Raw genomic sequence first — 9,192 nt, 5'->3', positions numbered from 1 at the left:
GCCTCTCGCTGTCTTGAGCACGAGAACTCAAATTTACTGTCTCAAGATTTGTTTTTGATGTATTTTCAGTCGCTGATCAAATCGCACAGCCCTAGCTTGTTCTTGCTGGGGGATTATCCTTCTGTGGGGAATAAGGGACTCTGTAGTCTGACTTGCTGCCTTCAGGCTATTTTATATGGCCAGAGATGGGAAATGTCATTTATTTTTAAATGAAGAGCCAGTTACATTTGTTCCTTGGACATGCATTGAAAGGGGAAGCCATTTTTTTTTCTTGAATAAATCAGAATTTTTAAAATCAAACCATTGTATCTTGTTAGTGTTTCAATGGGAGCTGTTTTGAATCAGGGGATGCCTGGGGGTGTCTCTGTGGTGGGAATGGGTATTGGGCCTGTTGAGAACCTCCTACATTTTAGGAGGCTGGATTGGTGCTGAGATACAATTGGAAGAGTTCCCTTGATCCTGTCTGGTTACCTGCTAAATTAGTTACTGTAGCACTTTAAAGACGAATCTTCCTCTAAAATATACTGTGTCTATATTCCAAAAATTCTGTCCCACAATTACCACCTTCAGACTGACACAAATACCCCTGGGATGTCTCATTTAACATATGCAGTACTATAACTTTGAACTTTTTAATGGTACTCTCTTCCCACACTCCACCAAACTTCCTTGGCATCTAGGGCCAGATTTTCAAAGGTATTTAGGAGCCTAGTGGGATTTTCAAAATACCCAAGCAGGCTAGTCACCTAACTCTCATTGGTTTCAGTGGGAGTCAGGGGCCTAACCTGCTTAAGTGCTTTTGAAAATCCCATTAGTGCCTACCACCTGCATCTTTAAGCACTAAATATATTCTAAAATCTGCCCCCTTGTGGCTGCCATGCTAGATCAGACCCTGTTATGCACCATCAGACCTCTCGTGGGGAAGACATAGAACCCACAGGGCCTGCACTTACCCCTGCTCCTTGCTGGCTTCTCATGCAGTTGGGGAGAGATTTGTTGCTTGCATCTCTCCTTGTTCTGTTCTCCCTCGTACGTATACCTTTGCTCCCTCTCCCAAAGAAAGGATGGGGCTCCAGGAACCAACGTTCAGGTATTATTTTGTACTGCAGTCATGGACCAGGACCCCATTGTGCTAGGCATTGTACAAACAGAAGAAAAAAAGATGGTCCCTACCCCAAAAAGCTTACAATCTAAGTATAAGACGAGACAATGGGTAGAGAGAGAGGGAGGGGAATACCAGGAAACAATAAGACAATATTGATCAGCACGACGGGAAGTGTTCTCAGCTCACCAGCAGCCTGTTGGCAAGTTTTTTGTAGGCATCACAGCAAAAGAGTTTCCAAGAGGGAGCTGGAAGTGGACAGTGAGGTGACCTTGCAGATAGGGCTCTGGTCCCAAGTGTGAGGGGCAGCACAGGCGAGAGCAAGGATGTGATTGTTTGAAAATGAAACAAGCGGACAATGAAGGCTGGAAGAATAGAAGCAGGAGCTAACATCTCAGTAGTGAATGAGAGATGATAGCAAGGGTGGGGATAGGCTATAAAGGTATGATGATGGTGCCCAGCTGCTGTAGGACCTTGGGTTATGATTGCCTCAGAGCCCACAAGTGAAATAAGACTATGCCAGATCACTATTAGCCTGATTTGTCAGAGGTGCTGAATACCCACAACTGGCACTGATTCAATGGAATCTACAGGAGCTCAGCACCTCTGAAATCCAGGTCCTCTATGGTTGGGACCAAGGCAAACAAAGCAGCTGTTGGAAGTGGTGCTCTCCTCCCTGCGCTTGGTACTGACCTTGTGTCCCTCCCAGCATGGTGCTTTGGTTGTGCTGCTGGAGGCACCATCTTTTGAATGGATAATGAAATGGAGACCTGAGTGCGGGGTCACTGAAGATCTGACAACTCTTGCAAAAGCAGGGATACAAATCCCTGGTCAAATTTCAATTTGGGCTAATTTATGTTTGCCTCTCAAGCCGCTCCTGGCATCTGAGTGGGACACAGGTGGCCTGATCCTTCAGAGCCTGGGTGTGAGGGGGATGGAGGAAGACTTTCCCATGTGAGGTGAGCCACTGCTTGCAGTCCCTCCAGAGTCTGTACTGCAGCAAAGATGCAGGATTTGATACAACAGACAGCTTCATGCGTGCCAGCCCTCTGAATGACAGCTCTTCCCACAGCCAAGCATATGGCCAGCTAAAAGTTCTATTGCTTGCTTCTTCTACTATCATAGGTGGAGATGGAAGGGGGCAGGAAAGCCTGACAGTATTTGCTTACCAAGAAGGTATAGAGCAGTGGTTCCCAAACTTTAACAGCCCGCGAACCCCTTTCACTAAATTGTGAAATCTCGTGAACCCCCTCCTAAAAATGAATATTTTCAGGGATTTAAGTTTAAATTTCTTCAGTGTGATGGATGCCCCAATTGCTGGGCCCTGGAATCTATGAACCTCTGAAAAATATTTTTAATTGAAACTTTTTTTAACGAACATAGAAAAACCAGAAACCAAAGATGTTTCTGTAAAATGTTTTTTTGGCTTTTGTTTAAAAAAAAATGGTTTCGAATAAAAATAAATTCATTTTTGGTTTTCAAAAATCAGAAAAATGTTTGAAAATGGACCATTTTTCCGTTTCAGTTTTTTGTAAATTTTTCTTGGGGAATTTTGAAAAATGTGAAAAAAATTCAAAACTTTCTGTGAAAAATGCTTGGTATTTTTCACCTACCTCTAGTTTCGGGTGAGGTTGTGGCTGGTGGTAACAAGGAGGGCTGTGGTTCTGGCTTTAGATGAGATTTGGCAAATTCCTGGGGCTCGGGCTGGGGTTCGGGCTGCCGGCTCGCCCGTTGACGGGGGCGGGGCTCGGGCTGCCAGCCCCTACTGCCCGGCCCCGCTCTCCCTGGGGCTCGGGCTGCCAGCCCCACGCAGAGCGCTGGGGTTCAGGCTGCCGGCTCCCCCGCTGACAGGGGCAGGGCTCGGGCTGCTGGCCCCAATTGCCCGGCCCCGCTCTCCCTGGGGCTCAGGCTGCCAACCCTGCGCGGAGCGCTGTGGCTCGGGCTGCCTGCCCCAACTGCCCGGCCCCGCTCTCCCTGGGGCTCGGGCTGTCTGCCCTGCAACTGGGTCCCAGCAGAGTCCTCTGGCCGCCATTAATGAAATTTTTCTCGCGAACCCCCTGAAATGTCCTGCGAACCCCCAGGGGTTCGCGAACCCCACTTTGGGAACCACTGGTATAGAGGCTAGAAAGCAATGAGCAGGACCAAGTCAGCAGTGATGGCACAGCCCCCCATTCTTGAATCTCAGCTGGCTAGTTGTGATCCTGTCAGCTATCCCACAGTTCCCACAGTCTCTGCCGCCCATTGGAATTCTGGGTTAAGCTTCCAATGCCTGATACGGGCAAAACCATTGTTGCACGTGGTTCTGGGTACATGTCGTCAGTCGCGCCTCCTTCCGTGAAAGCAACGGCAGACAATTGTTTCGCGCCTTTTTTCCTGGGTTACCCATGCAGATGCCATACCACGGCAAGCATGGAGCCAGCTCAGCTCACCGCCAATGGAACATGGGGAGGACGGTAGGCGGTTGGTTATACAGTGGGGGTCTGTACTCTTGTTGGCTTTCCTGCAGCTCCAACAGACGCTTCATCATGTCCGTTTGCTCCCCCAACAGACGCTTCATCATGTCCGTTTGCTCCCTGTAGAGGTACAGACTCACCCCGTGGTGCCTCCTGCTGGTCATCTCCAGGAATTAGCTCATTTCAGCATTGGGGCACCCCCTGCAGGCCGGTGGTCCACCTGTCCTCTGGCCCCTGTGTCGCTCCCAGACCCCAGTGCCCTTTTATCTGGGGTGCTGCCCCCTGGCAGTACACCCCTCAGTACTAGGGTCTCCCCTCCCCGGGGAACCCCCACCCATTATCCCTACCTCACCTCAGAATAAGGCCACTACCAGTCACCAACTAGCCCCCGCTCCCTGGGGCAGACTGCGGTATAGGCCACTGATCACAGGCAGTGTTGGGTTTGGACCTGCTGCCTTGTCCTACGCCTGGGCTGCTCTCTGCAACCCCCAGTACCCCTTGGCCTCCTACTAGGCTGCAGCCTGGGGCTTTCCAGGCTGGAGCTCCCCAGCCCTGCTCCACTCAGGTACTCTTTCTCTAGCTTGCTGCAGCCAGGCCCTTCTTTTTCTAAGTGCAGAGAGAGACTCTTGAGCTCTTGGCTCCCAACCTTTTTATACAGGCCAGCTGTGGCTGCTTCCCCAATCAGCCTAGCTTTTAGAGCTGCAGCCCTCTGCCAGGGCTGTTTTAAGCCCTTCCAGGCAAGAGCGGGGGACCACCCCGGTACACTCCCCCATTAGCCTCAGCATCGCGTCCTGCCTCTACTCTTAGCACTCACTCAATTCTTTCCTGGCCTCTGCCACCGAATGCCTCCATGCATTAAGCTGTGGCCTCTCAGTGTGGGAGGACTGCATGAGCTTGGAAATCATGTCATCGCGAGTGTGTTTTTTTCGTCTTCTAATCTGCGATAACCTCAGGGACGGAGATGATACGGGGAGCGTAGAAACATTCTACGCTCTACAATTCTGGGGGGACTGCATGGTCACCTGTGCTGCTGAGTTCGCCACGCTGACCAAACAGGAAATGAAATTCAAAAGTTCCCGGGGCTTTTCTTGTGTACCTGGCTAGTGCATTGGAGTTCAAAGTGCTGTCCAGAGCGGTCACAATGGAGCACTCTGGGATAGCTCCCGGAGGCCAATACCATCGATTTGCATCCACACTACCCCAAATTCGACCCAGCAAAGTCGATTTTAGCACTACTCCCCTCGCCGGGGAGGAGTACAGAAGTTGATTTTAAGAGCCCTTTAGGTCGACGGAACGGGGTTGGTTGTGTGGACGCATTGTGTGATTGCAAAATCGACCTAACGCGGCTAAATTCGACCTAACCCCATAGTGTAGATCAGGCATCTGTATCTGACTTTCCACCAACATGCGTTTGCTCAGAGGATGCCATGAGCAGCATTCCACAAATCATTGCACCTATTCCCTCATCGGAATCCAATCTCTTATGGGTTGGTAACTGGTTAAAAGATAGGAAACAAAGGGTAGGAATAAATGGTTAGTTTTCAGAATGGAGAGAGGTAAATAGTGGTGTCCCCCAGGGATCTGTACTGGGACCAGTCCTATTCAACATATTCATAAATGATCTGGAAAAAGGGGTAGACAATGAGGTGGCAAAATTTGTAGATGATACAAAATTACTCAAGTCCCAGGCAGACTGTGAAGAGCTACAAAAGGATCTCTCAAAACTGGGTGACTGGGCAACAAAATGGCAGATGAAATTCAATGTTGATAAATGCAAAATAATGCACATTGGAAAACGTAATCCCAACTGTACATATCAAATGATGGGGCCTAAAGTAGCTGTTACCACTCAAGAAAGAGATCTTAGAGTCATTGTGGATAGTTCTCTGAAAACATCCACTCAATGTGCAGCATCAGTCAAAAAAGCGAACAGAATGTTGGGAATCATTAAGGGATAGATAAAACAGAAAATATCATATTGCCTCTATATAAATCCATGGTACCGCCACATCTTGAGTACTATGTGCAGATGTGGTCACCCCATCTCAAAAAAGATATATTGGAATTGGAAAAGGTTAAGAAAAGGGCAACAAAATGATTAAGGGTATGGAGCGTCTGCCATATGAGGAGAGATTAATAAAACTGGGACTTTTCAGCTTGGAAAAGAGACGACTAAGGGGGGATATGATAGAGGTCTATAAAATCATAACTGGTGTGGAGAAAGTAAAAAAGGAAGTGTTATTTACTCCTTCTCATAACAAAAGAACTAGGGGTCACCAAATGAAATTAATAGGCAGCAGGTTTAAAACAAACAAAAGGAAGTATTTTTTCACACAACGCACAGTCAACCTGTGGAACTCCTTGCCAGAGGATGTTGTGAAGGCCAAGACCATAACAGGGTTCAAAAAAGAACTAGATAAATTCATGGATAGGTCCATCTATGGCTATTCACCAGGATGGGCAGGGATGGTGTCTCTAGCCTCTGTTTGCCAGAAGCTGGAACTCGGTGACAGGGAATGGATCACTTGATGATTATCTGTTCATTCCCTCTGGGGCACCTGGCATTGGCCACTGTCCGAAAACAGGATACTGGGCTAGATGGACCTTTGGTCTGACCCAGTATAGCCGTTCTTATGTTCTTTTTGCCTCCTGGGACACGATGCAGAGGAGTTGGGAAGACAGATGAGAAGGAGCAGTTGCAAATGACTGAATATAGGATCACCCTTTGAAAAACATTCAGTCCCTTTGTCTTAGAGGGTCTAATTTTTACATAAAAAGAACAGGAGTACTTGTGGCACCTTAGAGACTAACAAATTTATTAGAGCATAAGCTTTCGTGGGCTACAACCCACTTCTTCGGATGCACACGGCTGCTACTCTGAAACCTGTCATTTTTACATAGCTACTCATGTTACAGATTGGTTGCTCCACTCTGCAAGGGAAGGGGTTTGCCTGGTAAGATTTCTGTCTCCTTGCTCTGGTCAAACATGGTCCATCTGCACTGCTGAGAATCCATGGGTAGGAATTCATTTTGGAAATGTCTCCATTCACGTGTCTTGTGCTAACAGCTGGTCTTGCAGGGTTAAATTTCAGCTGTGTCATATACAGGGAATGGGGTGGCTGTGCCACCTGGTGGTGTGATCACCTCACATCTTATATTATACTAAGCAGAGTTGGGTCTGGTTTGGAAAGTAATTGGATGGGAGACCTCCCAGGAAAATTCAGGATGCTGCAGGAAGTATTATTTGTAACTGATGGTGGTCATCTTCTAGGGTCTATACTAAACCAATGCCCCAGAATAGTGCTAGAAGAGCAGTGTTGTGTTTGTCTTTCAGATGACACACAGAGAGGCTCTAAATTCTAATGATCATCAGAACTCTAAACAGAGCTCATGGCACTTTCCATAAAAGTAGGGTGTTAGCCAGACCATTGGGGCTACATTTTAATGAGAAGTTACATTCTGCTGATCAAAACTCCCCCTGAAATTTCAATTGGATGCTATTGTCTTCACTCCTTGTCCTGAACTGTTGTGTAAAGCTGCTATTAAATGCCTGCTCTATTTCACTTTTAATTATCGTTACTATTTTTTCATATAGAGCTATAAGCTTATGCAGCACTTTACTTCTAGATCTATGTTTTCTATCCCACAGAACTGACTCTCAAACTATGACCAACACAAGGCACGGGCAACGATTCAGGACGGGGAGGATGTGGGGATTATTAATGAGGAAAAGAGGGAGGAGAGATAGCTGGACAAAGATTTGGAGGAGGATACCTGACAGAGGACGACAGGGAGATGCTGTAATAGGAAAGAAGGATATAGAGCTGAGGGAGGGGGAAATGCAGAAAAAAGGAACAGTAAAGTAAGAGGACTGGGAAGAGTTTAGATGGTGGGTGGGTGGGGAGTTGCTAAGAGAAAGTGAGAGCAGAGGTGTAGGTGGGGAATTACATAAGGCCTTGCATATTAACATGAGCTTGAATTGGATGTGTTGAGGCAGGAAGCCACAAGCATATGAAGGCATCACTATGGAGCAGAAGGAGACAAAGACGACATTACTAGTGGTATTTTGGACAGGTTGAAGAGGAGAAGGTTACAACAATAAGGGCAAGAACTGACCATGGTTTTAATGGTGGGAACAGGAAGGAAAGAGTGGATTCTGGTGATAATTAAGAGGAAGAAGAAACAGGACTTAGCGAGAGCCTAAGTGGTGGGTGTGTTCCTGGGAACATGAGGGAAAAGGCAGGTTAGAAAAGATCAGAGGCAGCGAACTGACTGTGGTTAGACTCCACAGAAAAAGGGGTCTTAGCAAAGAAGATGATCCAGCATGGGAGTGCTGAATTAGATAGAAGAGGAGCTGTGACAGAAGGGAACAAGAGATGACTGGAGAGCTAGGGAGGAGAGCCAGGAGAACGGAGTGATTCATAATACAAAGGCTGCAGTGAGCCTGGAAAGAGGTTTTTAACTATATAGAGAACATGTATATTTCAGGACCTATGGGAGGCTCATGTGGAATGCACCATGACCAGGTGAGGCACAGGCAGCTGCATGAAGCTGGTTTAACCTTAACCAGTCAGAGGGCCTAATGTTCTTCTTATTTTACTCTAGTGAAACCCCAATGTACTATTGCCAGCCCCAGGTATTCAAAGATCATGAGTCAGGTCCCAAAAAATCACGGAGATTGGCTTTAAAATCATGAGAATTAAAAGAAAAAAAATTGACTTCTGGTTTCTGAGCCTTTAGGAGCACTCAGGCACAGGTGCCAGCTTCCTCATTTCCCCCAGGGGGGCTAGATCCTTGCTCTGCCTCAGGCCCTGCCCCACTCCACCCCTAGCTCCAAGGCCCCACCCCTGCCTGCCCCACCTCTTCCCCTCCAGCGTCTCCTGCACACCGCTGTTTGGGAGGCGCGGGGTGGGAGGAGGAACTGATTGGCAGGGCCGCCAGTGAGTGCTGAGAACCCACTATTTTTTCTCCAGGGTTTCTCTAGCCTCAGAGTACCCACGGAGTCAGCACCTATGCACTCAGGTCACATTTGCAAGATTCTCTCTGCTACCAGGAGGGCTAGAAACTTACCCTTTTTATATGAAAGCTGAGATTCTCACGTAATCACTTGCCTCCAGGATCTGGGGCAGTAAGTAAAACACCAAATATTAGGAGACTCACAATAAAAATTGAGAAAATTGGCAACAACAAGACCTCTGACTTCACTGGAATTACTCTTCGTTTTGGGTAGTTTTCACTGCAGCATTAACTTGGTGATTGGCACCTGAATTAGCCTAGCCTGGGCCTGAGCAGCCATGCTGAAAAACCATATCCAAGCTACTGTGTCCTTACTGGGTGCTGCACTGTGGTAGCTCTTGCCATGAGGGCATGCTACTGGGCCAAAATTACCCTGTTGTCATTATATTGGGGGCCTGACTTGAGATTTTTGAATGCTTCAGATTGGCAATACATCTGTGCTTCTCGCTTGCCTCGCCATTCCCCTGTCCCTCTCCCACCCCTTCACCTTCCCTGTCCCTTGCCATTACCACACCTGCAGCCCAACCCCTCCCTTGCCATCACCACATCTGCTGTCCCCCCCTCCCTTGCCATCACCACAACCGCTGTCCCCCTCGCCTTCACCGCACCCACTACCCCCCT

Source organism: Terrapene carolina, unplaced genomic scaffold, assembly GCF_002925995.2.
Source record: "Terrapene carolina triunguis isolate 2854851 unplaced genomic scaffold, T_m_triunguis-2.0 Scaffold247, whole genome shotgun sequence".
NCBI lineage: Eukaryota > Metazoa > Chordata > Testudines > Emydidae > Terrapene > Terrapene triunguis.
Note: the sequence above shows the minus strand (reverse complement) of the source record.